General features: G+C 35.1%; 1 protein-coding gene across 6 annotated transcripts in view; it reads right to left on the bottom strand.

The window, feature by feature from the left end:
* The window catches only part of HIVEP1 (HIVEP zinc finger 1), a 181,760-nt gene that overhangs the window by 137,933 nt on the left and 15,878 nt on the right, over nt 1-27,949 (bottom strand). The gene's annotated exons all lie outside the window — the stretch shown is intronic.

The raw sequence follows: 27,949 nt of genomic DNA, 5'->3' as shown, positions 1-27,949 counted from the left end.
AACAAAAACCATGTCTAAAATACACAATGTCCATCTTTAATTTCAATAACAAATAAAAAAGTAAATGTGATTACTCCTCTCACTACCACCCTAATTCAGACTTTCATCAGCTCTTACCTGGACTAATGCAGCAGAGTCCGAAGTGGTGTCATTTCATCCAGCCACTCCCTCTTTGGCCAACCCTTCCTCTTCTACACATTTGCTCAGCTGGTATTCCAAAAGTACATGTTTGACCCAGTCACTCCTCTGAGCAATAAGTTTTAGCAACTCTCCTCATACCCTTCACTAACCCAAATGGCAAAAGAAGTCCAAAAAGTCAATGAGGAGAAGAATGCCTTAAAAAGCAGAAAGGTCCAATGGAAAAGGAGGTACAAAAGCTAACGGAAGAAAATAATTCCTTGAAAATTAGAATGGAATAAATGGAAACTAATGACTTTGTGAGAAATCAAGAAAATTATAAAAGAAAACCAAAATAATGAAAAAAATAGAGAACAATGTGAAGTATCTCACTGAAAAAACAACTGACCTGGAAAATGGACCCAGGAGAGATAATTTAACAATCGTTGGACTACCTGAAAGCCATGATCAAAAAAAAAAAAAGTCTAGGCATCATTTTTCAAGAAATTATCAAGGAAAACTGCCCTGATATTCTAGAATCAGAGGGTAAAATAAAAATGGAAAGGATCCACTGATCATCTCCTTAAAGAGATCCCAAAAGGAAAACTCCTAGGAATACTGTAGTCAAATTTCAGAGCTCCCTGGTCAGGGAGAAAATATTACAAGCAACCAGAAAGAAACAATTCAAGTACTGTGGAAACACAATCAGGATAACACAGGATTTAGCAGCTTCTACACTAAAGAATCTAAGGGCTTGGGAATATGATATTCCAAAGGCCAAAGGAGACAGGATCAAAATCAAAAATTACTTACCCGAAAAAAATAGAACTTCAATGAAATAGAGGACTTCCAAGCATTCTTGTGGAAAAGACCAGAGCTGAATAGAAAATTTGACTTTCAAATACAAGGATCAAGAGAAGCATGGAAAGGTAAACAGGAAAGAGAAATCAAAGGGACTTATTAAAGTTGAACTGATTATATTCCTGCATCTAACGATGATATCTGTAACTTATGAGACCTTTCTCGGTATTAGGATAGTTGGAGAGAATATAAATGTATACATGTACATGTATATGCGTGTATACATGTGTATGTATGTATGTACGAATGTAGAGGGAGAGCAGAGGGCACAGGGTGAGCTGAATATGAAGGGATGATATAGAAAAATGAAAATTAAGGGTTGAGTGGAATGTACTAAGAGTAAGAGAAACAGAGAGGTAGAATGCAGTTAATCATCTTACATAAAAGAGGCAAGAAAGAGCTTTTAAAATATATGGGAAGAACGGAAAGGTGAGAGGGAGTAAATGAGCCTTCCTTTCATTAGATTTGGCTTGAGGAAGAAATAACATATACACTCACAACTGGGTATGGAAGCTTATCTTACCCTACAAGAAAGCAATGGGGAAAGGGATAAGAAGGGATGGCAGATTGTGTGAAGGGGTAATCGGAAGCAAACACTTTTGAAGAGGGACAGGTCAAAGGAGAGAATTAAATAAATGCAGGATGGAACAGGATAGAGCAAAATATAGTTAGTCTTTCACAACATCACTGTTCTGGAGGTGTTTTGCATGACCACACATATGCTCAGAAAAAGTGAAAAGCTGGTCATGTAGTAAGAAGGAAAATTCACTGGTGGAGAGTCCATGTATGCCACAAAATGTCCAAAAATGCAAAGGAAGGACTCCAATATATTCCATGGATCCATCATGGAGACTCTGAAGAAAAGTATCACACTAGACAGGAAGCAAGGATAAATTACAGCAAGAGAGGGAAGATTACACTGACAGGATAACAAATTCACTTTAACAACTCATCAAAATACAGGGAATTCTTTATCTCAAACAAACAGATTTAAATTTTCCTCAGATTTTTACAAGTCACAGTGCTTTAAAGAAAATTAAAGGGAGAGGGGCTCGTCCACTTCCTCTTTGAGGCTATTAAACTTTTACACCTTTAATAATACAAAATATAAAACATTAGTACAGTTTATTTCATATAAAAACATATTCTACTCCTTAAAATAAGTAATAAAATTTGTTTCCTAACCACATAAAAGTTATTGCCAACAACTATGTTTATACTCAGCAGCAAACTGCAGCCCAGAAGTAAACTATGAATAGCAAGAAAGTCTTGTGAATTAGGAGTCAAAAACAACAAGTGTCACCAATGACTCATCATATATACTCAGTAAAATCATATTAACATTCAAGGGACTCCACAGTGCTAAGCATTATAGCAAATACACATGCACATAAAATAGTATCTGCCTTCCTACTAAACAGAAACAGATTTGTTCTGTTTACTATGTATCCAGACAACCAGAAGCGTCTTTACAACTCTTGAGAGAGGCTGGGATAGAGCTAAAGAGCTAAGTCTGAGTATTCTGGGTATAGAGAAGCTGGACTAACACATTATTTTGCTAATAACTAAAATTGTGGAGATTACCCTCAACGAGTGTCTCTCAAGACTCCTGCAAAAAGCATAACCTCTGCAAAGAAGTTTTGCTATTTGTAAAATAGCAGAGATGACTGAGGTCTCAGGAGATCATCTGACCTCTTTTACTGCCTTTGAACAGGTGAATAATCTACAAAGAGAGTTGTATATTCACTTCTTCTAAGATCTCCAACTCCTGAAGATAGTATTTTGATTCTACCATGAATCTAATTTTATTGATGTGGGTATAAAGCAGACTGAAACACATCAGTTCATTTAAGGTCCTGGGATCATAGAAATTGAGCATGAAAAGTTCTTGTGGGACATCTAGTCCAGCCTTGTCATTGTACAGATGAGGAAATTAAGGTCCAGGATTGAAGTATGCATGTGTTCATTCTTTGCTGTCGAAGAAGACCATGCCATCAGAGAAATAATAACATGACTTGAACTTGATTTTGTTTTGAGTACGGGAGGGCTGTGCAGGTCACCAGCCTCACTTCTCCTCCAGAGCCATCTGAATCCAGTGACCGGATATTCATCAGGATGACTGGAGATGACCCAGGATGAGGCAGTTGGGGTTAAGTGACTTGCCCAAGGTCACACAGCTAATGAGTGTCAAGTGTCTGAGGTGAGATTTGAACTCAGATCCTCTAGACTCCTGCACTGGTGTTCTATCCACTGCACCACCTAGCTGCCAAATTGAAGTGACTTATAATCATAGGATCACAGTTTTAGAGGTAGAAGCAGCCTTACAAACCATCTATTCCAACCTCAATTTCCCTTTAATAGATGAGGAAAACAGAGACATAGGGAGGTTAAATGACTTACAAGCATTGTGCAGCTAGTAAATATCTGAGGTAGGATGGGACCCAAAATCTTACTGACAAAGTCCAGTGCTCTACCACAGAGAGGTCCCATGCTATCCTTGGGCCACAAGAAGGTCCACAATCCTCCCAAGTACAACCAAGCCAGATGAAAATGTAATTGGGAAATATTTAACAAAATAAATAAAAATACAACAAAACAACCCACGGGGATCATTAGGCATGAATCAGTGGGCCCCATTTCTACTTGGGACTGACACCACTGCTCTACCAACTAGGTTACATAGACAATCTGCAGTAGAGCATTCTTTACAGCTATAATGACATTAAAAAAATAAGATCCCACTATGCTTATTTTTCCAGTGTTCAACCCCGGTTATCTAACTCCAAATTCAGAGCCCTTTCCACTAAACTATCTCAATTAATAACTGTAGACATATTTTAAATATGTCTAAATATTTTAAACAATTTTTAAATATTTTAATAATTTCCAAAAGACTCTGGCTTGGTCAAAGTCTTCTCTGCTTAAAGTTACAGATTCAGCGCTAGGAGTATTGAGGGCCATCTAGGCCAAGAGTATAATTTTAGAGCTAAGAAAACTAAGGCCCAGGTAGGTCAAGTGCTCTAACAAACATGAGTTTCTCATACGTAAAATCACACAGACAAGTAAGTAGCAAAACCAGGTGTCAAACGCAGGCATAGCTGACTCCAAATCTCAGGTTCTTTCTACAATTTAATTCAGGATTTTCTCACTACAGGCAAGAAATTCTGCCCAAAGTGAATCTATTCTGCTTCAAACTGAAGTGATTTCCACTCCTTTAGACTTTTGCACACATGGTCCTTATAACACGTGTCTCTGACTTTCCACACTGTGCTCTCCATTGTCTGGAACCAAGAGAGCAGTGAAGGTGCAAGGAGACAGCCCCAGGAGGCTCTGCGGCTCTGCAATGAGGGCAAAATGTCCATTTTGGTACTTCCCCAACTAGAGTTGTCTCTAATGACTCTTCTGATTAAGCTGTTATTGTCATTTAATATTGATATAATTTAATATTAATAGTAACATTGAATAGTGCCTTATATTATGCAAAAGGACTTTCAAAATTATGCTTTTCATTTTTTCCTCTCACAATCTTGAGGCAATTTCCATTCAACAATCAACATTAAGCGATGTTCCCAAGGTCTCAAGATTGTGACAGAGCAAGAACCTGAATAAACAGCTCCAGACTCCAGTCTGTCAACTACATTACTGTGCTTTGCTACATACAAAATATTAAAATTTACCTCAATTTCCAAAAATGCATTTGGAAAATTGGGAGAGAGGAGAAATGGGGAAAAAAAATGGTCCAGGGGAAGAAAACTGATGATGGGTCCTCTCCATATAGATAATAAAGCTTATTTTGTAACTAATACTGTTATATTTGCCTACAGAGATATACTCATTTCTGCTGACCTTCAAAGAAAGCAATGACTCAAAATAGAAGGAGACAATATAGACTCATATGATGGTGTCTCTTTCCTCAGAGGACCAGACATGGAGGCACAGAGCAGCAGAGCAGAAGGTGTGAACCCCAAATCTCTTTTAGAAAAAGTGTGAGTCACAGTCTCCTCCTATAAGATACACAGTTGGCACATCAACATAATTCTAGTACAATTCTAAACAAACTACAATCTTTGTTTTTTAAATAACTGCTACTTTTACAAGATAAAAATTGCTGTTAAATGAATTAAGAATTAGTTCTTATTCAAGAATTGTTATTAAAATTTTAAAAACCTAGAAACACATGTTTCCCATAAATTCAGCTTAGAGCACTGTGAATGACAGAACTGATGAAAAATAGTATAGCAAAATTTATTGTGAAAGAAGCAAAGCTTCTAATTTAGGTCATTTGTAGGACAGAATGCATCGTGCGTTACATAGCAGCACCTACTGGTGAAATGTGCTACTGCAAGGTAGTGGATACAGCCCTGCAAAAGTTAGGCAAGAGAACATCTATATTTCAGTGAGAAGTCTACTAATAGAGAGAGGTGTGACCTTAATAAAAATCAAGTAATCTCTCCATATATCTGCTCCCTCCCCTGTAAAATGCCAGTGCTCACAGAAACTTCAAGCCTTATTAGTAATCTCGTCCAGTTCCCTCATTTTACACAAGAGGAAACTGAGATCTGTAGAGGCTAACTGATTTGCCCAAAATCAAAGGTACTAGATAAGAATCTCTAAAGTCCCTTCTTGTTTTAATTCTATGAACCTATGTTTCTGTTGATAGTTATGAATAAAAAGTCAAAAAGAAAGGAGCTAATATCCAGAAGCTGTTAAATTAAGAATAAAGATATTCCCAGTTTTAAGACAGATTCTTATTACATAAGAACAATAGCAAAGAAAAGATGTGAGTAGGAGTCAGGAAAGTGTAGAAAAGTCCTTAAATGTCTTAAAAACAAAATACTCTTTTTTTAATTTAAAATTTTTGACACTCTACTAAGGCACTCTTGTTTTTAGAAGCATCTCTTTGGTAATATTATGGAAATCAATGAAAAAATAAGATTTACCTTACAAAGATCTGCTTCAAAGTGAACTGAAACTACTAAAACATTAAATGCGCCAGTTTCAACTAAAAATTTAAATACTGTAATTTTTAAAACATACTGTCCTAAAGTGTGTTTATCATACTTTAGTATCCATCCTCTCTCTATTTTTAATTTATTATTTCTACTAAAACAATTTTACTTATCTTTCTTTGCAGCTAATACAAATCAATTTGAAAAAGCAATGATCACTTATAATTTTTGAGCTGCAGGAACCTTAGACATCTAGGGTCCAAGCCTTTTAAGTGACACTTAAGAAAATTTAAGACCAGAAAAGTAAAGTGACTTGACTCGCTCAGATTCAAAAAAGATGAAATGAGAACCTGGGTCTTTTGAGTCCCAGTCTAATGTGCTTCCACCACTATACCATACACCCTACATTTATTTAATGCAAAGTTTAAAATGTCACTTTTTCTTGACCTTCAAGTCACTCTATACATAGTTAAATTCTACAGTGCCTGTGACAGTAATATAATCCACCTAGATCATCACAAAACAGACACAAGTAGACAAAATTTGCTCTGAAAATAACCAACCTAAGCTGTGATTAAATTGTGAAAATTCACACTACAACTCAATTGAAATGAAATGAGCATGGTCTAGTAAGTGAAGACTCAGGAGTCATAAAATCCTAGGTTCAAGCTCGGTCTCTAACAAATAGTAGCTATGCAACTTGTAGACACTTAACATAGTGTCCCAATTAACTCTCTAAAATTAAAAGTCACAAAAGTTCTAGTTGGCACTGATGGGCAGAATTGCCACACCAGATTTCCCTACACTGATTCACAGGTCTGGATCCTGCCCCATCTGCTAAAAATAAAAAATAAGAAAAGGAGTATGCTTAATTTCTTTCACTTATATAATCTATTAAAAAGTACATCTTTAAATTCCATGCTTTTAATCAAAAAACTATTCTTGATAATGTAGATGGTAAAATGTGTACGTATACCTACTACATTCATTTTTATATATACAGACATATACATTTATATACATATATATATAATATATGCAAAAACCCTACATTTTAGCTAAAAATATAACCTATGTCCATGAGGTGTCAGTAGTAATTCATTTAATTCATTGAAGGTGTTATTAAGTGACATGTTTTCATAGAATCTTAAAAGTTATTATTCTAGCCCAAGAATTTACTATATTTTTTAAAGAGTCTTATACTTACTGTTTCTTCCTCAGTAGAATTTCATGGTATGTGTCAGATGACACAAGCTACAGAGAAATCACAAGCTGCTCAAGCAACACCCTCTAGCTAACCCTCTTACAACCTCCTTCCTAGGTTTTTAAGGAGTCAGAAATGGAGGAGGAGGAGAGGAGAGACAGAGAAGACACAGGAATAGCCCAACGTCTGGTATCTCAAAGATGTTCTTCCTGTGTTTTGCCTCTGAATTTTTTTCCACTATTGTTTCCCTCAGCCTTTAAAATAATGCAGGAGAGGGGAGAGGTAATCTATATGATTATACTAATGGAATAAAAAGCATGCTTAACTCACAAACAATGTGAAAAATGTAAATCAAACTGTTGGTAATCTTCATTTCAATTGTGATTTACAAGCACAAGATCAAACTGACATGAATCTACATGTATTTAAGATGTGTTTACCTTAACCTGTGCCAACTATCTATTGAGGCAGCTACATAAAACAGTGAGTAGAGTGTTGGACCTGCAGTTGGAAAGATCTGAGTTTGAACCTTGCCTCAGATACTTACCAGTTCTGTAACTGGGAAAAATTACTTAACTTCTGTACATCAGGTTTTTTTTTTAATCTATAAAATGAGGGGGTTTAGATTCAAAGGTCTTTAAGTTACCTTTCAGTTCTAAATCTGCGATACTATGAACTAATATAGATGCCAAAGAAAATTTAGTCTTTACTACAGCACTTTGGCTTACTACAAAGTTTAATGAAATTATCAAAATAGCAGATACACTAATATTGTTTTGGTACACACAACAAATAAAATAAGATTCCACTCGAGAAAACCCTGGTCATTTCTGCAAATCTAAATTCCCTTTTTCCTGGTTACAAACCTTTAATATATTTATGTTCCACCCTATAATAAAGGATTTCTTAAATTCATTTTATGGTAAACTATCATAAGTTTATCAATATTTAACAGTTTCAAAATTTCTCATTTTAAATGTTTGTCAATCACGATGTACACAATTTATTCAGGAAAAGCATTAAATGCTTCCAGCAAAGGCACATCATTGGAATATTCAATAAAAATCACTGCAAAATATTCTGGCACAAGAGTATGCTCTCAAAGTTAATAAAAAGTACAGTGGAAAGAATGGGTTATTAACTTTTATTGCACCTCTACTGCAGAATCACATTAAAACACAACTCATCATTACATGGATTCAGATGTACCACAGGTCAATTCCTGTACCCTAAAATATATAAACAACAAAGTACAAGCCGGATAACAAAAGTTTTATCCTTGAAATAATACGGTAGCAAATGCTTCATAAAGTTGGCAGCGAGAGGCAACTATCAGAACTTGGGAGGAGGGGCTAAAAAAAAGAGCAAACACAAATCTTGGGATTAGTTAGACAAGATTTATGCCAATGGGAGCCAAACAATATCTATGAAACTAAAGCCTCTCTGGTAATTTCTGCTAAAGTCCTTTTTGCCCAACCCAATATTCATACTACATATAAAATCTACACCTCTGACAAGTTAAAACTGAACCTTCAAAAAGCTGCTGTGAAATATTTGCATATCTTTCAAAATAATGTTCAATCTAAATGTATTTAAGTACTTTTGTATTTTTTTGAAATATCAATCAAAATGTATTTTATAAAGAAAACGTGTATTTTTCAAGGAAGCAAAATTATTCTACAAATAGTTTCACAAGTAGGTAGCTTATGGGATGAAGGCAAATTCCCCCAAACCTCTATTCTTACACAGAAACACAACTCTGACACTAGTCAAGAATTATTAACAGATGCAATCCAGTTGTAAAAAATATAATTAATAATATTTAAAACAATAAGAGAAGATGATCTCTGGAGTAAACATTTTTCACTAATTCAGCTTTATTTATAGTATCTGGTATATCTTTCTGAAACACAAACAGAATGATTTTCCATCAGTGCTAAGTAAGTCTTCAAGATTAGAACTTAAAACAAGTTCTTCAAAGAAATCTACCGCTCTCAGAAAGATCTTGAAAGTCAAACAACTGCCTAAAGGCATGACCTATGGAATCTTTTCATGAAATAACATTTCAACCAAATACAAACTAACTAACCAAAATTCTAACTCTACTCCCAGGAATACTTATTAATTCATCACCAACATAGCTTATACGCTACCAATACCCAGATCAACTACCAACACACATAAATCTTTAATACACATCTCCCTTGCTATGTACTCTCCCTATTGTTTGTACATGTTAATATAGGATTTGGTCATTTTTTGACTTATGTAGTGTCTGTTCAGCTATTTATAACCTTTATTTCTATCCACGTAAGTAATATCTTAAATTTAAAACTTCCAAGAGGACAGTATCCATAGCTGTGTACTTGTATGGTGTTTAGCAATACTAAGCATTGTTAGTTATTAATAAATGTTTCTGAAAGATTGTGATGGAACTAGACTGGGATGAATCACATTTTCTACAATAAATGACTTGGTAAAACCTAGAGTTTTTCTTAAGCTAACATATAAAGAAATATTGATTTTAATATTATCTTTGAGACAAGTGTTGATGTATAAACATAATTAGTAATCTTTTCTCCTGATACAAGTAGAGAGTTACCACTCTTTTAATGATATTCAAACAATTAAAAAGTATTAAATTGCCTACTATGTGCCAGGCACTAGAGATACAAAGACAAAAAATTACAGTTCTTGATCTAAAGGATCGTACATTCTACTGGGAAGATGAACATAAAATATGCGTAAATGTATATATTAAATATATGCATATATGTCAATACATATACATGCACAGGTACATATGTATTTAAGGAAGAAGCATCAGGAGCTGGGGAGAATCAGAAAAGGCTTCATGTTAAAAGGTGAGTACATTCCAAGCTTCATCAGAGACAGCCAGTGCTAAGGTTCAGAGTGAGATTTGAAACACTGAGTGGTAAATAAGGAACAGAGTGAAAGATAATTTGACTGGTCTGCAAAGTACAAGAAGGGAAATAATGTATAGAGACTGGAAAATTAGGTTGGGACCAGATTGTAAAGGGCTTCAAAAGCCACATACAAATAAATACAAAACATAGGGTAAGAAAGAATAGGATAGAATGTGATTTTGTTGATATAGGGAACTCCCAAATGAGGAAATTCTCTCTACCATGTAAGTTGGCTCTTATAGTACTGGTACTTAGAGTCTTAGAAGAGTTGCCTGAAAGGCTAAGTGATTTGAATGTCACATAAACAGAGGTGTCAGAAAAAAGACTTAACCCCATGTCTTCCCTGATCTAAGGTCAGTTCTCTAACCCCTATCCACATACTATATATGTGTGTATCTGTGTGTGTATGTATGCATGTATATATACACATATATACATAGACATACACATATACATATATACACACAAAATCAATGTGCTATTTGGGGTAGGGAGGTACAGGGGTACTAAAAGTTATCAGTGGATTGCAAATGTAGGAGAGTTCACATGAGCTGAGACCTCTGAAACAAAATAAGGATTATAAGAGGAAATCCTTTATAGGTATTGGGGACAGCTTATGAAAAGGCACAGAGATAAGAGATGGAATTCTCAGCAAAAGGGCCAGTTTGGCTGATCCAAAGTGTGCGTGAAAAGGAGTTATATGTAATAAGTCTGAAAGATAAACTGGAAAGAAGTTGCAAAGGTCTTTAAATGGCAGAAAGAGGAATGTATATTTGGGCCTAGAACAAGGGTATTAATTTGGGGTCCATGAACTCAGTTTGTTTTTTCCTTAAATTGATGTTATTATTGTTGTTGTTGTCAGGATAACTATCTCAATACAAGTGGTTTGTATATAATTTGTAATTCTATGTATCCTATATTACACATTTAAAAAGATTATTTTAAAAAGAGATCCACAAGTCTCACTAGAATGCCAATGGGGTCCAAACACAAAACCCCTGTGGTAATAAGGAACCACTAGAGTTTACTAAGTAGCAGAATGACAAGATTAGATCTGTGCTTGAGAAAAACAAAAACAAAGACAGTCCCAACCCTCAAGGAGCTTACATTCTAATGAAGAAAATAACACAGGTAGGGAAGAGGTGACCACAAAGGGCACTTTGGTCTGAAAAATTATAGGGATGGTAAGCAGGGCAGAATAAGTGAACGATGGCAAAGTTGACATTCATATAGACTAGAGAGATTTGAGGCAGGGAGAAAAATTAAGAGGTCATTATGATCATTCAGGTGAGAGATGAGGGTCCAAACAGGAATAGTAATGATGTCATTGGAGAGAAAAAGATAAAATGGGAGAGATTCTGTGAAGGTAGAATCACTTACGATTTGGCAACTGTTTGGACATTTAGGGTTCACAGTAAGGCATCAAGATAACTCTTAAGGTTGTACAACTGGGAGCTTAGAAGGAAGATGATGCCCTTGACAAAACTAGAAAAGTTAGGATGAAGAAAAGATTTGAGGGTAACAATATTGAGTTTTATTAGACACACTGAGTTTGAGATGCTTAAAGAACACATTTAGTTCAAAATGTCCAAAATCACCTGGTGATATAGTACCAACACTCAAGAGAGAAATGAATATAATAATCACAGCATCAAAGACAGAAAGACCACGTGGCATATTAATTAGGGTTCTAGACCTGGAATTCCTGCTTAGAAACTTAGTAGTATGACCCTGGTTGTTTCACCTTTATGAGCCTCAATTTCATTATCCATAAAATAAAGGGATTGGAATCAATAACCTTTAAAGTGCCATTCAGCTCTTAATCTACAATTCTGTGATCCTAATATTTGGAACTGAAGAGAGAAGTTATAAAACTTAACTCCCTCATTTTACATCAAGAAGGCAAGAAAGTTCTCTATCTCACTGAATGTCCATTTTTCCCCCTGAAGGATTAAACTCAGTTTTGCTGGGTAGGTGATTCTTGGTTATAATCCCAGCTTATTTGCCCTCTGGAATATCCTATTCTAAGCTTTCTGATCCTTTAATGGAGAAGCTGCTAAATCTTGTGTTACTCTTGACTGTGGCTCCACAATACCTGGATTATTTGTTTCTAGTTACTTCTAATATTTTCTCCTTGACCTGGGAACTCTAGAATTTAGCTATAATGTTCCCTGAAGTTTTCATTTTGGGATATCTTTCATGTAGTGAGTAGCACGGTGGTACTCTTTCAATTTCTATTTTACCCTGTGTGTGTCTACAATATCAGGGCAGTTTTCCATGATAATTTCTTGAAAGATGATGTCTTGGCTCTTTTTTTGATCATGGTTTTCAAGAAGCCCAATATTTTTAAAAGTATCTTTCCTGGATCTATTTTCCAAGTCAATTATTTTTCTAATGAGATACTTCACATAGCCTTCCATTTTTTCATTTTTTGGTTTTGTTTTATTGTTTCTTGATTTCTCATAAAGTCATTAGTTTCCATTTGTTCCATTCTAATTTTAAAGCAATTATTTTCTTCAGTGAGTTTTGGACCTCCTTTTCCATTTAGTCAATTCTGCTTTTTCAGGCATTCTTCTTCTCATTGGCTTTTTTGAGCTCTTTTCCATGTGGCCTAGTCTATTATATAAGGTATTATTTTCTTCAGTATTTTTTGTGTCTCCTTTAGCAAGCTGTCTACTCTTTCCTCATGATTTTCTTGCATCACTCTCATTTCTCTTCCTAATTTTTCCTCTACTTCTATTACTTGATTTTTAAAATTCCTTTTGAGCTTTTCCATGGCCTAAGACCAATTCATATTTTTCTTGGAGGCTTTGGATGCAGGAGCTTTGATTTTGTTGTCTTGTTTCCATGTTTTGGTCTTCTTTGTCACAAAAATAACTTTTAACATTCAGAGGGTTTTTGCTTTTTCCACTGTTTGCTCATTTTTCCAGTCTATTAGTTCACTTTTAACTCTTTGTTAAAGTAGGGCTCTGCTTCCTGGGTGAAGGGTGAGCTGTCCCAAGCTTCAAGGGAAGCCGTTTTCAGATATTCTAGGGACCTGTAAGTTTTCAGTTCTTCCAAGATGATATGATCTAAGGAGAGGTGTTTACTACTATCCTGGCCTGTGCTCCGATCTGTGAGTAACCACAAGTACTATTTTCTGCCCTGGAATTGTGAGGAGGGACCCCCTCCACTGCTGCCACAAGCGCTGATATGCTACTGCTCATCTTTACCCTGACACTGCCACCCAGGACTGCAACCTGGATCTGAGTGTGGGCAAAGCAACACAGTCCTGCCTCAGTGCTAGCCAAAAGACCCCTGTCACCTCCTTCTGACCAGACTGAGAGCTCTGGAAGCAGCTACTGCTGTTGCTGCTGAAGTTACTCCCAAGGCCTGCTCTTGGCTTCCTGGGGCCAGGACTGTGGGACTATGCTCCACTCTCACCTAGGTGCTACAGATCTTTCCTCATGACCTTCCAAGATGTCTTTGGCATCTGTGGGCTGAGAGGTCTGGAAATTGTCATTGCTGCCAATGATTCAGTCACACAAAGGTCTGCTCTGGGTTTGCTGGGGCTCAGTCTTTACAGGTGTAACCTGCACTCCTCTCTCACCCTGCTGCAACAGACCTTTCCTGCTGACCAAGTTGTCTTGCGCTAGAAATTTGTTTTACTCTGTCTTTCTGTGAGTTCTGCTACCCTAGAGTTTGTTTAGTGTCATCTTTAAAGGTATTTGGAGGGATTTTTGGGGAGAGCTCAGGTAAGTCCCTGCCTTTACTCTGCCATCTTGGCTCTGCCCCTCTTCCCCATTTTATAAATGAAGAAACTGAGACTCAAAGAAATTAAGTCACTTGCTCAGAATTAAGTGTCATCTGAATAGAGGTAATTCAATAAGAGTTGACAAGATCCTGGAGAGAAAGAGGGAATGGAGAAGAGAGCCAGGAACCTGTCACTTTGTCCTCAAAACCAGGACTATTTTTGGTTTTTGACCTTCCAAAGGTAATTCTGATAGAAATATAACACTGACTCCCTACTTTACCTAATGTTAAAAACAAGGTAGAAGAATGGGGGGCAGGGGGGATGAACAGCAGAGGAGAATAATACCACAAGAGGAAAAGGTAGTCTGCAATCAACAGCCTGAGACATTACTTTGAGGCTTAAGAACTGAAATCTTAATGTATCATTTCTCCAAAAATAAATAAGTCTTAATTCTTTACAGCAGGAAAGAAAAGCTCAACCATTTTTTCTGAAGTGGTAAAGGAGCTAATAGGAATTACCAAAATATCTGCTCTGCCTCCATCTTTCTTGAAATTTCAATCAACCAATAAAATTATCCATATTACAGAGTCCACTATATGGAAGGATGATTTCATTTGTTTGAACTTGTTATATGATATGCTCTTTTTCATTGAAGTCAACAGTCCAGGATAATGGCAACTAAAGTCTATACAGTGGATAAAAAAATTAACTTTTTCCAGAGCATTATCTATGAAAATTCTTCATTAGTCAACTGAAAGAAAACATGTATAAAAAACTAATAATAAATAATAATAATAACATTTTAAAGGATATCAGAGAGGCAGTATAGGAGAGTGGCAACTCAGTCTGGTAAATCAGGAAAACCTAGGTTTTGGTCCCAATTCTGATATATTCAGGCTGACTATGGGCAAGACACTTAATTTTCTAATTTCCCAGGCAAATCTCAGATACAGAAAAGTTACCAGCTGTATGACTTCAGATATGTCATTTCATCTCTGAGTTTCATTTTCCTCTATTGTAGAATGGGGAGAATACTTGCATTACCTACCTGACAGGATTGTTTTAAGGGTGCTTTGTAGACACTGGCTATATGAATGTACATTACTATTCTCCCCTAGCAGAACATGAAATCAGCTTACTAAGAAACTAAATTCAGACTACTGATTTTGTACTCCAACGTGAATAGATCTGATCTCATCTATGTGAGGTCTCCATCCAGGGTTGAGGATTACAGCCTGGATATGCCTGGTCACCCTGTACAACCCTCCCCCAGGACCTCCCCAAGTTTATTACAAGAAGTCCCTCACTCAATAAGCTCATCATGTGCTTCAAGTCTTCTTTGACATCACAGGAATACCAACAGAACAGCTAGCTAGCTATCAGTATTCCCTCATTCTCAACAACTTTTTTTCTAGTCACACATATTTGAAGACATCCCTTATGCCACTTTTCTATCATCATTCCTTATTTACCATGTGTTACTGACTATTCACACCTACCATCCCTGGGCCTCTCCACTGTGCTTTGGATGATTCTCAGCTTCATTTCATGGGAGACAGTTGTGCTCCATGATTCACAAATAGCATCACTGGAGGCCTACTGGTATTTAAAAGACAGTCTTTTGTTTCTAGGAGAAGTTTAGAGTAATTTTTAAAAACCTCACTATTTCCCAAAGGCAATCTAATCCTCCTTTTCCTTCCTTTATAATTCTGGCCCTAGTTCACTGATGATTTGTAATGTACTCTACACGTGCACACACACACACAGCAGAGATGGATGAGTTCTAAAAGATTCCTATTCAACTGCATATCAAAGACTGGATAGACAGTGTTTATCCACTGATTTTCTTTCTGACTGGATGGGTAAAACTCTTGATTCATCTTTTTTTTAATGTTCTTAAATCTCTTCCATGAATGTAACATGTATTCCCAATTTAAAACTTTTTGAAAGCAACAGAAAGTCTTATTTCTATAGATCCTACAGGAGTAATAGATAAAATGCTCTGAACTAAAATGTTATTAATGACTTGAGATACAAATACCTCTTAAGTAAAAGATTCCATTCACTCTTTATCTGTAATTGTTCACTGAACTATTCAAATATATAACCATAATACAAGTACATTTTTCATTAAATGCAAATATTCTACATTCTATTATACTTACTGCTTGGAAAAGAAAAAAAGAATTTTTTTCTCTGGACCTTTACATTCTAAATGAATGTTTTCATATTAGTTTGCTTGAAAGACTGCTAAAAAAAATGTTTTCTAAGCCTTTATGTCCAAAATTTAATACTGACATTGAAAACTGATCCCCTATTGAATATCTGGGCAACGAGGGGCCACAGTAGATAGAGTGCTGGGCCTAAAGTCAGGAATACCATCTTCCTGAGTTCAAATCAGACTTCAGACTCTCATTTGCTATGCAACCCTGGGCAAGTCACTTTCCCCTGTTTGTCTAGTTTCTTCAACTGTAAAAGTTGCTGGAGAAGGAAATGGCAAACCACTCCAGCATCTTTGCCAAGAAAACCCTAAATGGGGTTGCAAAGAGTTGGACACAACTGAAACAATTAACAACACTGAATACTTTGTCCTTCTTTTAACTATATTAATAAAGCAAACCAAGAATTTTTGAAAGACCAATGTTTCCTTAGGAATTTGTGCTTATTATTTAACAAAAGTATTGTAAACTTAGAGCAATATACAAAAACATGAAGAATTTTAAGTTATGTTCTTGATAGCTTAAGAAGGGGGAGAGGAAAGGAGAAAGAGAAGGTGCAATTACTCCTTCATACTCTGGCCTAAGTAACAAGAGCTGTTTGTTCTATGATTTGGCAAAATATACTTCCTGAATGACTAGAAAGACACCTCAAACTCTTACCATTCCAAGTACACCTTTCTATGTGCTCATTATGAAAAATGTATGGCCTAAACCACCACTCCTCTCCCCTGCACAGTGTGTTTAACCAGAAAAACAAGTAACTGCATTAAGGCAGAATCACCTGGTATAGTATGAGTGCTAATAAACATTAAAGATCCTAACAAAATAGGTATCAAAACCACTATAAAGGGTGGGACAAATTCAGTATTTCTTAAAACAATAAAAGGTGCCTTACCTACATATTTAACCTACAAATACACAGATAATACAGGTGTCACCTTAATAACTCTCCTCCACAAGTTCTACCTCATGAAAAAATTATTTAAGATTCCTTAAAAAAGAGAGAACTGTATTTGAAGACGCTGGTTATAAATGTCAAAAAGGATACTAGACAGGGAGACAGAAACTCCATAAAGGTGTTTGCTGTTCTCATGAGTTCTATTTGTGAATGGCATTGAGCTGCTTGAATTAAGCCCTGGTATGGGATCTCCTAAACAAGATTCTTAATCACTCAACAGAGTCTTGTCTAACACAAGAAAAGTTAAATGGATGAAGCATGTCTATCATCCAGACTAGGATATGCAGTTAGATAGATAGGTAATCGAGCTGGTCCACCAGCACACACATCTTAGACAAACACTGTAGATAAACAATTAAATAAATCCAGATTGAGTGAGAAGGGAGTGGGTTAATTCCCAGAGAATTGTCTCTGGAAAACCAAACAATGCTTTTAATGACCTCAAGCTTCAACTTGAAACAAAGGACCATTTTTTTTTTAAATGTTAATATTCTTCAGTTGAATGGTACAGTGGTTAGAGCATTGGTCCTGAAGACAAGTAGACCTGAGTTCAAATCTGACCTCAGATTTTTATTAGCTGTGTCACCCTGGGAAAGTCACTTGACCTCTGTTTGCCGCAGTTTCATCACCTGTAAAAGGGGGGAAATAAAAGTACCTACCTTCCAGAGTCATAGTGAGAATAGAAAAAGATATTTGTAAAGTGTTTAGTATAGTGTCTGGCACGTAGTAGCCACTACATAAATGTTACCTGTTATCATCATCATCATCATTACTATTATTACACATGGCAGCAAAGCATAGAATGCCACAATTTCCAGTGAACTGAGGTGGAAGGTCACTGAAAGGACAACAGAGAGATAGATGAGTAGGACATAGTATGCTATCAATGAAGAATTACACTGCAGAAATGATATAAAATATTGCATAACATATGACTGAAAAAGAAGGTGCACTGGTCATATAATTTGAGCAAGAAATAATCAATGAACTACCTGTGTGGTCCATTTGTACACACCCAATGTCAAGAGAGACCTCTCATGGATAATGCAAAGGAAGACAAGAATGAGAGTTGCATAGGATGAGAAAGTGTAGATAGATTCAGTTTTACAGTGTTGAGGGATATGCCTGTATCATTAAGATCACAGGTCCATCCAAACTTCCAAAGAAGAATACAGTAACTATAGGAATTTTTAAAAGTACAATGTGTTAAACATATACTAAGAATGATAATGACAGTCGTCAAAGATGACAGCTAAAGGTCTTTCAAGACAGGGACCCTAACATATTCATCTTTACACCTAACATAGTTTCTTGTATATATGGAAACTCAAAATATGTTTTTTATTATTATAGACACTGGTTGATATTTGGAAGACCAAAAAGGCTCCATTTAATCTTGACCACAACAATTCTTGTTGGACATTTCATTATCTACATTACAGCTCAAACTTAACATTTTCCATGTACTACAAAGTTCCCCCACAAAGTCTTTGTTACTTCAAGAAAACTCTTTTTCTTCTAAAATTCTAAGAAATCAGTAAAGTATAAAATGCTTTAATGTAAGGCAAATAGGCATCTCACATAAGACAATGACTTTGGCTTTGGAAAGCAATCTTATTTTCCTTTTAAAAAAATGCTTGCTTTCAAAACTAATAAAATGATATGGTTTAACTAAATACATAAAAATCAGTTCTAACTATCACATTGCCAATGTACTTAAAAATAATTTCATTTCTTCCAAAAATTAATATAATTTTAGTACTTAATATCACCCCTTCCCCCAGCCATTATGATGGTAAGTTTTTCCTAGTTCTGTCTGAATTACCAAGAATTCTAAATTAATGAGCTATGGACTCTATTTACCACAAATCTGAATTATTGTGCTAGTAATATATTTCACATATTACATGTTATATTTTTGCTATGTGGAAAGATAAAACTAGAGTTTATAAGTATATACTTATCTCCAAAGTGAAATTACTAGATTGTTTATTAGTTATACCATTACTTTATTACTGTATTCTGTGCTTGCTTTCAAAAAGAAAAACTTTAAAGTAACTAAATATTCAAATAAAGATATTAAAAGATTGCAACATAAAACCTAAAAAGCAAACTACAAAAAATTATATATTTGTTATAAACCTACAGCTTTTTTAAAAATAAAATGCTTTGACTCAGTTTGACTACTATGAAAACAAGCTATTTTACACAATAATTTTAATGATTATAATAAAACTGATGCCAACAACAGCAACACCAGTCTTCCATTTTTTCCTGATTAAAAAGCAGTATGACACAAAATACGAATCTGTATTATTTTAATTTATTACTTTATTATTTTAAAATTGTGAAGGATCAGTTAGGAGGGAAAGGTTCTCAGTAAAGATTTCTATGACCTATCACAAACTTTAAGGCTACTGTTATAATGGGAATGTTGACTGAACATGGAAATTTGATTTGTATCGCATAAGACTATTTAGACTCTATATTATTCTTTTTTTACAGATTTCTATTCAAAGCTTTTTACACTGCCTAGATTTCCCCCCATATCATTTCTCTCACCATCTATAGAAAGCCATTCCTTGTAAGGAAGAATTTTTTTAAGAAAAAGAGAAAACAAAATTTCAGGAAAAAAATCAACCAACACATTGAAAAGATTTAATGTTTTATGTGCATCATTTAATTTAGATTTGTTGTTATTTTTGTTGCTGTTGTGCTTCCCATTTTTCTTGTGGTTGTCCTTATATATATTGTTTTCTTGGTTCTGCTTATTCTGTTTTACATCAGTTCATTTAATCTTTCCAATGCTCCTCTGCATCATCATCCTTTCTTACAATACTTTAACACTCCATTATATTCACATATCCTACCACAATGTGTTCAGCCATTCCCCAACTGACAGGCTTTTATGTTGTTTCCAATCTTTTGCTATGACAAAAAGCTGTACTATAAATATTTTTGTGGCTAACAACAGTCTTAAGTTTTGAATTCACAAAAAAATTACAAATATAAAACTCAGATTTCAATAGCTCATAGGAATCAGAATTGGGAGACACCTTAGAGGTCTTTGGGTCCAACTTTCTCCTTTTACAGAAGAGGAAACCAAGTCATAGAGTGGTTAGGCTACTCATCCATTTGGTTCAACAAGATTTATCAATATTTACCTATGCAAAAGTACACACGGTTTAAAGGTTTGCAAAATTAGCCATTTAGGTAGGTGTTGCAAGTATTTTTATCCCCATTTTGCAGAAGAGAAAATAGGCTCAAAGAGTTAATGTGAGAACCAGGATCCAAACCCATGTCTTCTGAATCAAATACTCACCTTACCAGTACACCACCATATAAATTTTACCCAGGTATGTTTTAGAAGCACAGTAGCTTAACTGAAATTGGGCTTTGATTACATGACTTTTAAGGTTTCTCCAGACTTACACTTTGTGACCCTGTAAGGGCTGAATTTGATTAAGTATAACATTTTCCAGACTCTTCTGGGCTAGTTACTGTGAAGTTGTTGATGTAGACATATCCTGCATATTGACAAGAAATATTCACCTTCAGTTCGGATAATTCCTTTATGTATTTTAAGAAAGCTTTTGTTTGAACTTTTCTCCTACAAAGACACATGTGCATGAAAGGAAGTTACCATTTCAAAACCTTAAACACTAGAGTAGACAAATTTACTTCCTGTAAGCTCCTTATGGTCCATGATACATCAAAATTTCTGATACAGTTCTGATAAGTATTATATAGCATAACACATTCAGCTTTACAATAACTAGCTGGGAAAATAATGCAAGAAATCATGTCCACAACTCATCCAACCCCTTTTTATAGAAATCACTGTGTCAAGTCTAGAAGAAACCTTGAAATCACCTAATCCAAACCATTTTAAGGAAGAAAAAAAACACTGTCCACAACTCCCAAATAGCCTTTGGGACTGAAATGAGAGAAATACTCACTGAATTAATTCCACTTTGAATCGCCCTTCTCTACTTTCCCTCACTATTCTAAAGAGGACTTAAATAAAACAAACAAAACAGAACAAAAAAAACAAAAGAAAAGCACGGCAATCTCCTATTACCAATCAACACTTAGCACACAGAGGTAGTTCTCTTTGTACAAAACCATAAACAACATAATGCTTAATACAGACGTTCTTCTGTTTTACAAAACAGATGCTATCTTGAAATAATAAAAGTAACAATAATCTCACAATTCTCTTTTTTTTTATTTTACATTAGTGTGTTCCTCATAATTTGCAAGCAAGTTAGCTGAATAAGTCAAAAAGTTTTAAATCAAATCATATTTTAAATCCAGTGTGCTCAACAGTAAACTTCAATAATTTAACTCTTTACTACTACGAACCATTATGAAAAAAATAACCTTTTTATCAGGTGACTAATTACACTTAATTAACTTAGTCTGATCATCCAAATTTTCTTATACCAATATTTAAAGCACAGCATACCTATAAAACTATTTTTTTCAAATTGAGGCTGATTTTGACACTTCACACTTACCATATACAAATCATAAAAACACCTAAGAGTTGTTTGGTATTTGTCTAAGTGCCCCAAGCTCTATTCCTGTAGCTCCAATTGTCTGACAAATGTCTCTATTTGGATGTCCTCCTAGCACTTTAAACTTAACAAGTACAAGACAGAATTCATCATCTCTTTTCCCCATCCCAACTTCTGTATTTCTGTCATGAAAGATGATGCCACTCCTTTCCTATTCACCCATCTCAAAATTTCAGCACAAACTTTTCCTTTTTCATTAACTCCAATATCCAATCAGTTACCCCAACCTCAACAAATATTTAATAAACACTATGTCCATGGCATTACACTAGGCATTGCAGATAGATACAAAGAGAAAAAAGAGTCTGCTCTTAAGAAGCTTACGTTCTACCAGATGAATATAATACATGTACAAATAAGTAAGTATAATGAGAGTAGGGAACCCTATAGATTCTATGTCTCCTGATATTTCTTGCAAATCAGACACCAACCACTCTCATTCTGACCCTCATTATCTCAATGCTAAACTGTTGAAATTAATGTCCTATCCCATCTCCCTCCCTCCAGCATCTCCCCTCTCTAATCCATTCTTCACACAGCTTCCAAAATCATCATAACACAGCTTCCAAAATCATCATAATGCCCACGTCAAAATGTCATAACCCTGCTCAAAAAAACCTTCAGTGACTCCTTACAAGCCCACAGGATAAAATACTAACTCAGAATCCTGGTGTTTAAGGTTCTTAAAAATCTGGCTCCCACTTATCTTCCAGAATTTATTTCACTCTACTCCCCTCTTCTTTTTCTCTTGAATCTCAGTTAACTATGCTACTAGTTGTTCAATTCAACAAACATGAATTAAGCTCCTACTATTTGCTAGGCAATAAAGAGACAATGGCAAGAGGAAGAGAGGAACAGAAGGAAAGAGGAAAAAGAGAGGGGAGGGAAGGACGGAGGGGTGATGAAGAGTAGGAAAAAAGAGGGGAGGGAGGAAGGAAGAAGGGAGGAAGGCAGAAAGAGGGGATGTAGAGGGAAAAGAGAAAAGAGAGAGAGAGAGAGAGAAGTCCCTGTCTCAAAACACTCGTAGTTTACAACATGTACACAGATAAAGTAATTTGAAGAGGAAGAGCCCACTAACAAGTGAGGGAAAGTTGTCAGAGGCCAGGGGTAAAGGAGGTCATTTGTTCTCTGATCTCATCCTGCCCTCTGCCACTTCCCTGCACTAACACAGACCATTTCCCTCATTTTTAAATGCATTACGCCCCTCCCCCCAACCCTATCTGCTGAAAACCTGCCTTGCTTTCAGGACCAGCTCAAGTACCAATTCTTCCAAGAAGCCTTCCCTCATCTTCCCATCATCCCCCCATGAAAGTGATCTTTCCTTCTATAAATTTCTTAAGAGAACTTGCTTTGGACTTTTCCTCTGTTCCTAACAAATTTTCCCTTGTATCATACTTACTCTGCATATATGTTTGAGCCTACCTCTCTTTCTGACATCAGGTTATATTCTATGAGGGCAGAGATTTTTATTCTAATCTCTTTGTTGCCAATCTCAACCACAATTCCAAGCATACAATAGGCATTCAATAAAAGTTTATTGAAGTGCAATCTATTAAAAACTAAACTGGACTAGTCAGAAAAAAATAAATAAGGAAGAATGTGACATTCATTATTGTGACAGAGTGCAGGATAAAACCTGGATTTAGAGTCAGAGGAACTGGATTCCAATCCTAGATCTGCTACTTACACATCTGTATGACCACTGGGCAAATAAAGTAAATGCTTTGGGCCTCAGTTGCTTCATCAGAAAATGAAGGGATTGCACTAGATAACATGTAACATCCGTTCCAGCTTCAAACCTATGATGTTAAAATGTAATCATCTCTGCCCAATGCTATTCTTTTTTTAATTTTACTACAGATAAGTCAGAAAAGCATGGAATAATGGCTAAAGGCTTGGTCTTAAAAGTCTAGAAGCTAGAGGTTCACCTTTCTTCTTACATGTTTGAGCAGTGTACTAACCTTAAACAAGGCATTTACCTTTTTTTCATCTTTTTTTGAAAATGTTTATCTTTAATAATGGACTTGAACAGGAATATTTCAACATGCAAAGAAAAGAAACTATTTTTACTATGGACAGTTTAGGTTTTTAAGCATATAGCAACAAAACTCCCCTTATCTGTGTCCCTTTTGAACTTCCTTCTGTTCACGACATATTTCACTGAAGTTTTCTCTTTAAAAACAACAGCACCAGGATCACTACTCACCAAGTACCTTCCAACAACTCTTCCTTCCCAAATAAAAAGCTTCTCTTGAAATAATGAAGTTTAGTCAAGAAAATCAAATAGACATATTAGCTCAGTCTGAAAACATATTCTCATTCTGCACCTCTTGTCTATCATCTCTCTTTAAGAGTTTAGAAACATGTTTGCTTCTCATCAGTTTTGTGAAGGTATGATTAGTTATTATATTTATTGGAGTTAAGTCTTTAAGTTGTTTTCCTTTACAATGTTGTAGTCATTATAGAAATTGTTCTCTGGGTTCTGCTTGTATCAAGTACATGATACATTCTATACCTTGTACAAGTCTTCCCAGATTTCTCTGAACTTGTCCTCATTGTCAGTTCATACCATAAAATAATACTCAATTATATTCATACACCTTAATTTGATCAGCCATTCTCCAACTGATGGGCATCTATTTTGTTCCCAGTTCTTTATTACAACAGAAAGTGTTGCTGTAAGTATTTTTGTACATACAACTATAGGTACGTAGAAAACTTATATTAGAGCTCCTTTTTTGAGCTCCCTTTTGGGAATGTACCTTGTGGTGTCACTGGGCCAAATGGACTGGAAACTTTCAATGTACAATTCCAAATTACTTCATAGAATATTCTGACCACAACATAGCTCTACCACCAACAAATTAACGTGTCTATCCTTCCACAGCCCCTCTGTTGTCATTTTCCTTTGTTTTAACTCTACCATTCTAATGGGTGTAAGGCAGAATGTTGGAGTTGTTGTGATTTTCATTCATCTATTAATAGTAATTAAAAATATTTTTGGAGGCTGCTAATAGTTTGCATTTCAGATTTCGAACACTGCTTGTTCAAATCTTTTAATCATTTCAAGATGGAGGCTTCTGCTTACATATTTGTACCAAGTCCTTATACAGTCTGTCCCTAAAGTTTTAGTGCATCTGTGCTATTAATCAACTTTTAGAACACCCTGTATAACTTGGCTATCAGACCTCTGCAAAGATTTTTTCTCTACTTATTCATTTCCCTTCTGATCCTATCTATACTGAGTTTGTTTGTGCAAGAGCTTTTCAATTTTATGTAATCAAAATTGTCCATTTTATTTTTGAAGAAATCTCTATCCCTTGTTTAGTCAAAGAACTCTTCCCTTATCCAAAGTTGTGAAAACTGCCTTCAGGACTAAATATAAAATCCTCTTTTTTGAAATGTAAAGCTGCTTACAAGCAGGTCTCCTCCTCCATTTCCAATTTTCTTATACCTTACTCCCATTTTCCCCCACTCTTTTTTAGTCCAGTGACACTGGCCTCCTTTCTGTTGCTCAAGAAACACACTCTGTCTCCAGATTTCCAGCATTTTCACTGGTCATCCAGTGAAATTGACTTGAAATTCTCTACCTCCCTCACCTCTGTTTCCTAGCTTTCTTTAAATCTATTTAAATCTATTAGAAATCTCTCCTGATCCCTCTTTTGTTTGCTGACTATCTCCAATTATCCATTATGTACCCTATTTGTACACGCTTATTTTCATGTTTGCCCTGTTAGACTGTGAATTCCTTGAAAGCAGGGATTGATTTTTCCCTTTCTTTGAATGCACAGCGTCTGACCATAGTCCGCACATGATAAATGTTTGACTGACTAAAAGACATCTCCAATCTCTTTATAGTAATGTATTTATAATATGACCTTTTTTTATACAGACCATGTATCCATTTTGTAGTTTTCAAGATACTATGCCTAAACCTAATTTCTTCTAGAAAACTTTCCAGGTTCCTCAGCAACTCACTAACTTATCAGAGCCTCAGGCAACTCTCTAAAACTTTTAAGTTACAGAGAAGTTGATGATCTGCATCAGTTGGAGAGATAGAGAAAAGAGCAGAAGTTTCCACACCAGATTAAATCATAGCTCCTTACTCCTCCAAAAACTAACATAAGGGAAAACAGATTATCTCAACTTTAGTCGCAAATGAAGAAAAAGTTACATCATATCACCAACTATAAAAACAAAAAAGGTGGCTAAACTTAATTGCTACAGTATACTACTTTTATAAAATATTAATACCTTTCAATCATTTCTTGGGGTGGTCATAAACTCTGTACCAATTGGGCTATGTGATTTAAAAGAAAATTAAGAATACCACTTTTAAAACTTGATACAATTCATAATCAAAATAGTCCTTTGACCTTTAAGCATACCACTGAGACATCTGTTCACTCTGATCCCTCTGCTGAATCATTACATCAGTACACCTGGTAGGTTACTGTAGCTACAACTTAACTAAGGAAATGCTCCTTTAATTTCCCCTCAAAAAAAGATTCATGCTCAATTCTATGTTCTACATAGCTTGTCTTTTTCTGAGACCCCTTAAATCAAAATTTTATAGTGACTTTCTTCTGTATTCAAACTGGCTTGCTGACATTCTCATTCAACTTCAAAAATCCCTTTTTAGTTAGTTTGCTGTGAAATAATCTCTGTATTTGGCAAAATGAAGCATGGAAGGATGAAGGTGAGTGAGCTCTTGTGAATTCAATAATAGAACTCAAGTATGAATTCTGAGTCTTTTGGTCCAAATCAATCCCCACATTAAACACTAATGATGCTAAATCATGCCTTAAATTAGCTTTTAGGTTTTTCTCAAAACACTTTTTGGTCTTAATATCTAAGTTATTATTGCTAAACAAAAATAATAAGTGTAGTACCTTCCATTTATTAATATATAAGTTGAATCAATAGCTTAGAAACTAGAAATCCTTCAGTTACTAAAATGCCATTTAATAGTGATCACTATTGTGTTACTCAAAACTACGAAGAATATGTTCACTGTGAACTTTATTCTGAATTGCTAGTTTTTTTAAAATTTCCAATAGCTATTAAGTTTCATCTTATTAGTCTCAAACCATTGCTTCATTCTACTGTAATCATTTTGGATCCATTTCTATTATCTAATATATCAGCTGTCTGGAGCTTCAAATCATTAAAGAAATTTGTTCAGGATGTCATCTATGCCATAAAATTGAACAGAACAACATTAGGAACTGAGCCTTTTGGCACACCACTCAAGAGGTGTCTCCAGATTGACATTTATCTATTTATCACCGGTCACTGGAGCCTACTCTTTCAACCAGTTGGGACCTCATGTAATTGTACTAATATCTGGTCCATATCTCTCCATCTTGTCCATAAAATAGTCATGAGAGATTTTGTCAACATGTCAAAATATTTATAATGTTTCCTTTCTTGTTTCTAGGAGCTTCAGGAAACAAGAAAATTATTATGTATCTATGTATATATCACATAGTCCCACTAGAAATATAAGGTCCAGGAGGGGAGAGACTGTTTCCATTTTCTCTTTGTATCCCTGGCCGCAGTATCCTTAGAAATTAGGCATTCAATAGTTTTTCTTTTTTAATTTAACATAAAATGTTACTTTTTTAAAGTAACATTTCTGACATCTTTATTCTGTATTTACAAGAAAAGAATGTAGTTACTGAATCAGATCCTATTCAAGAACAAGAACTTTAGCTTTTGGCAGGTCATTAACCTACTTACGGTCATCAATATTATTCAGTTCATTAATTTACTGTAAATTGCTCTCCTGTGCTTCAAACAGTTAATAAAATTAACTATTCAAGTAAAAGAATAGGGTAGTTTCTCATTGGTAGGATGATGGACAATTGTTTCACATATGTTAGCTTCAAAACCACTGATAACTTCTACACAATGCAAAATATTTTTCCCTTTTTAATTTCTGAATTATAAAGTATGTTTGATATAAAAAAAAACCTATGACCTGTATTCTCCAGATTAGTAGTCTTAAGTAAGTAGTGCCTCTCTTAAGTAAAATATTTTACCAAAATTTCTACCAATTTCAAAACCTTATTGAAATATAGCAAAAGTAAAACATCATTTACAACATTATCTGAATCTCTCTGAAAATGAATTTCATAAGTCTGTTAAATCTTACACTCAGATACTCAGTCTTTAAAAAGAAATCCTCATGCATGCATGGGTATATATCAATTTGGCTTGGGCTAAGGAAACAGTTCTAAAATCCTTTTACCCAGTATATATTTTGGGGGTGAAAGAAAGATGGAGTGCCCCCTCTGTTTTATTAAATAGCTTTCAGAAATGGAGGAAAATACCATAAGCTTTTGCCTGAAACGTGAGGGGTCTATACTTCATAAGACGATCAACAACTCTAAATCTGT

The sequence above is a fragment of the Notamacropus eugenii genome, chromosome 4, assembly GCF_028372415.1.
Source record: "Notamacropus eugenii isolate mMacEug1 chromosome 4, mMacEug1.pri_v2, whole genome shotgun sequence".
Taxonomy (NCBI): Eukaryota; Metazoa; Chordata; class Mammalia; order Diprotodontia; family Macropodidae; genus Notamacropus; species Notamacropus eugenii.
Note: the sequence above shows the minus strand (reverse complement) of the source record. Positions and strands in the feature narration are given on the sequence as shown.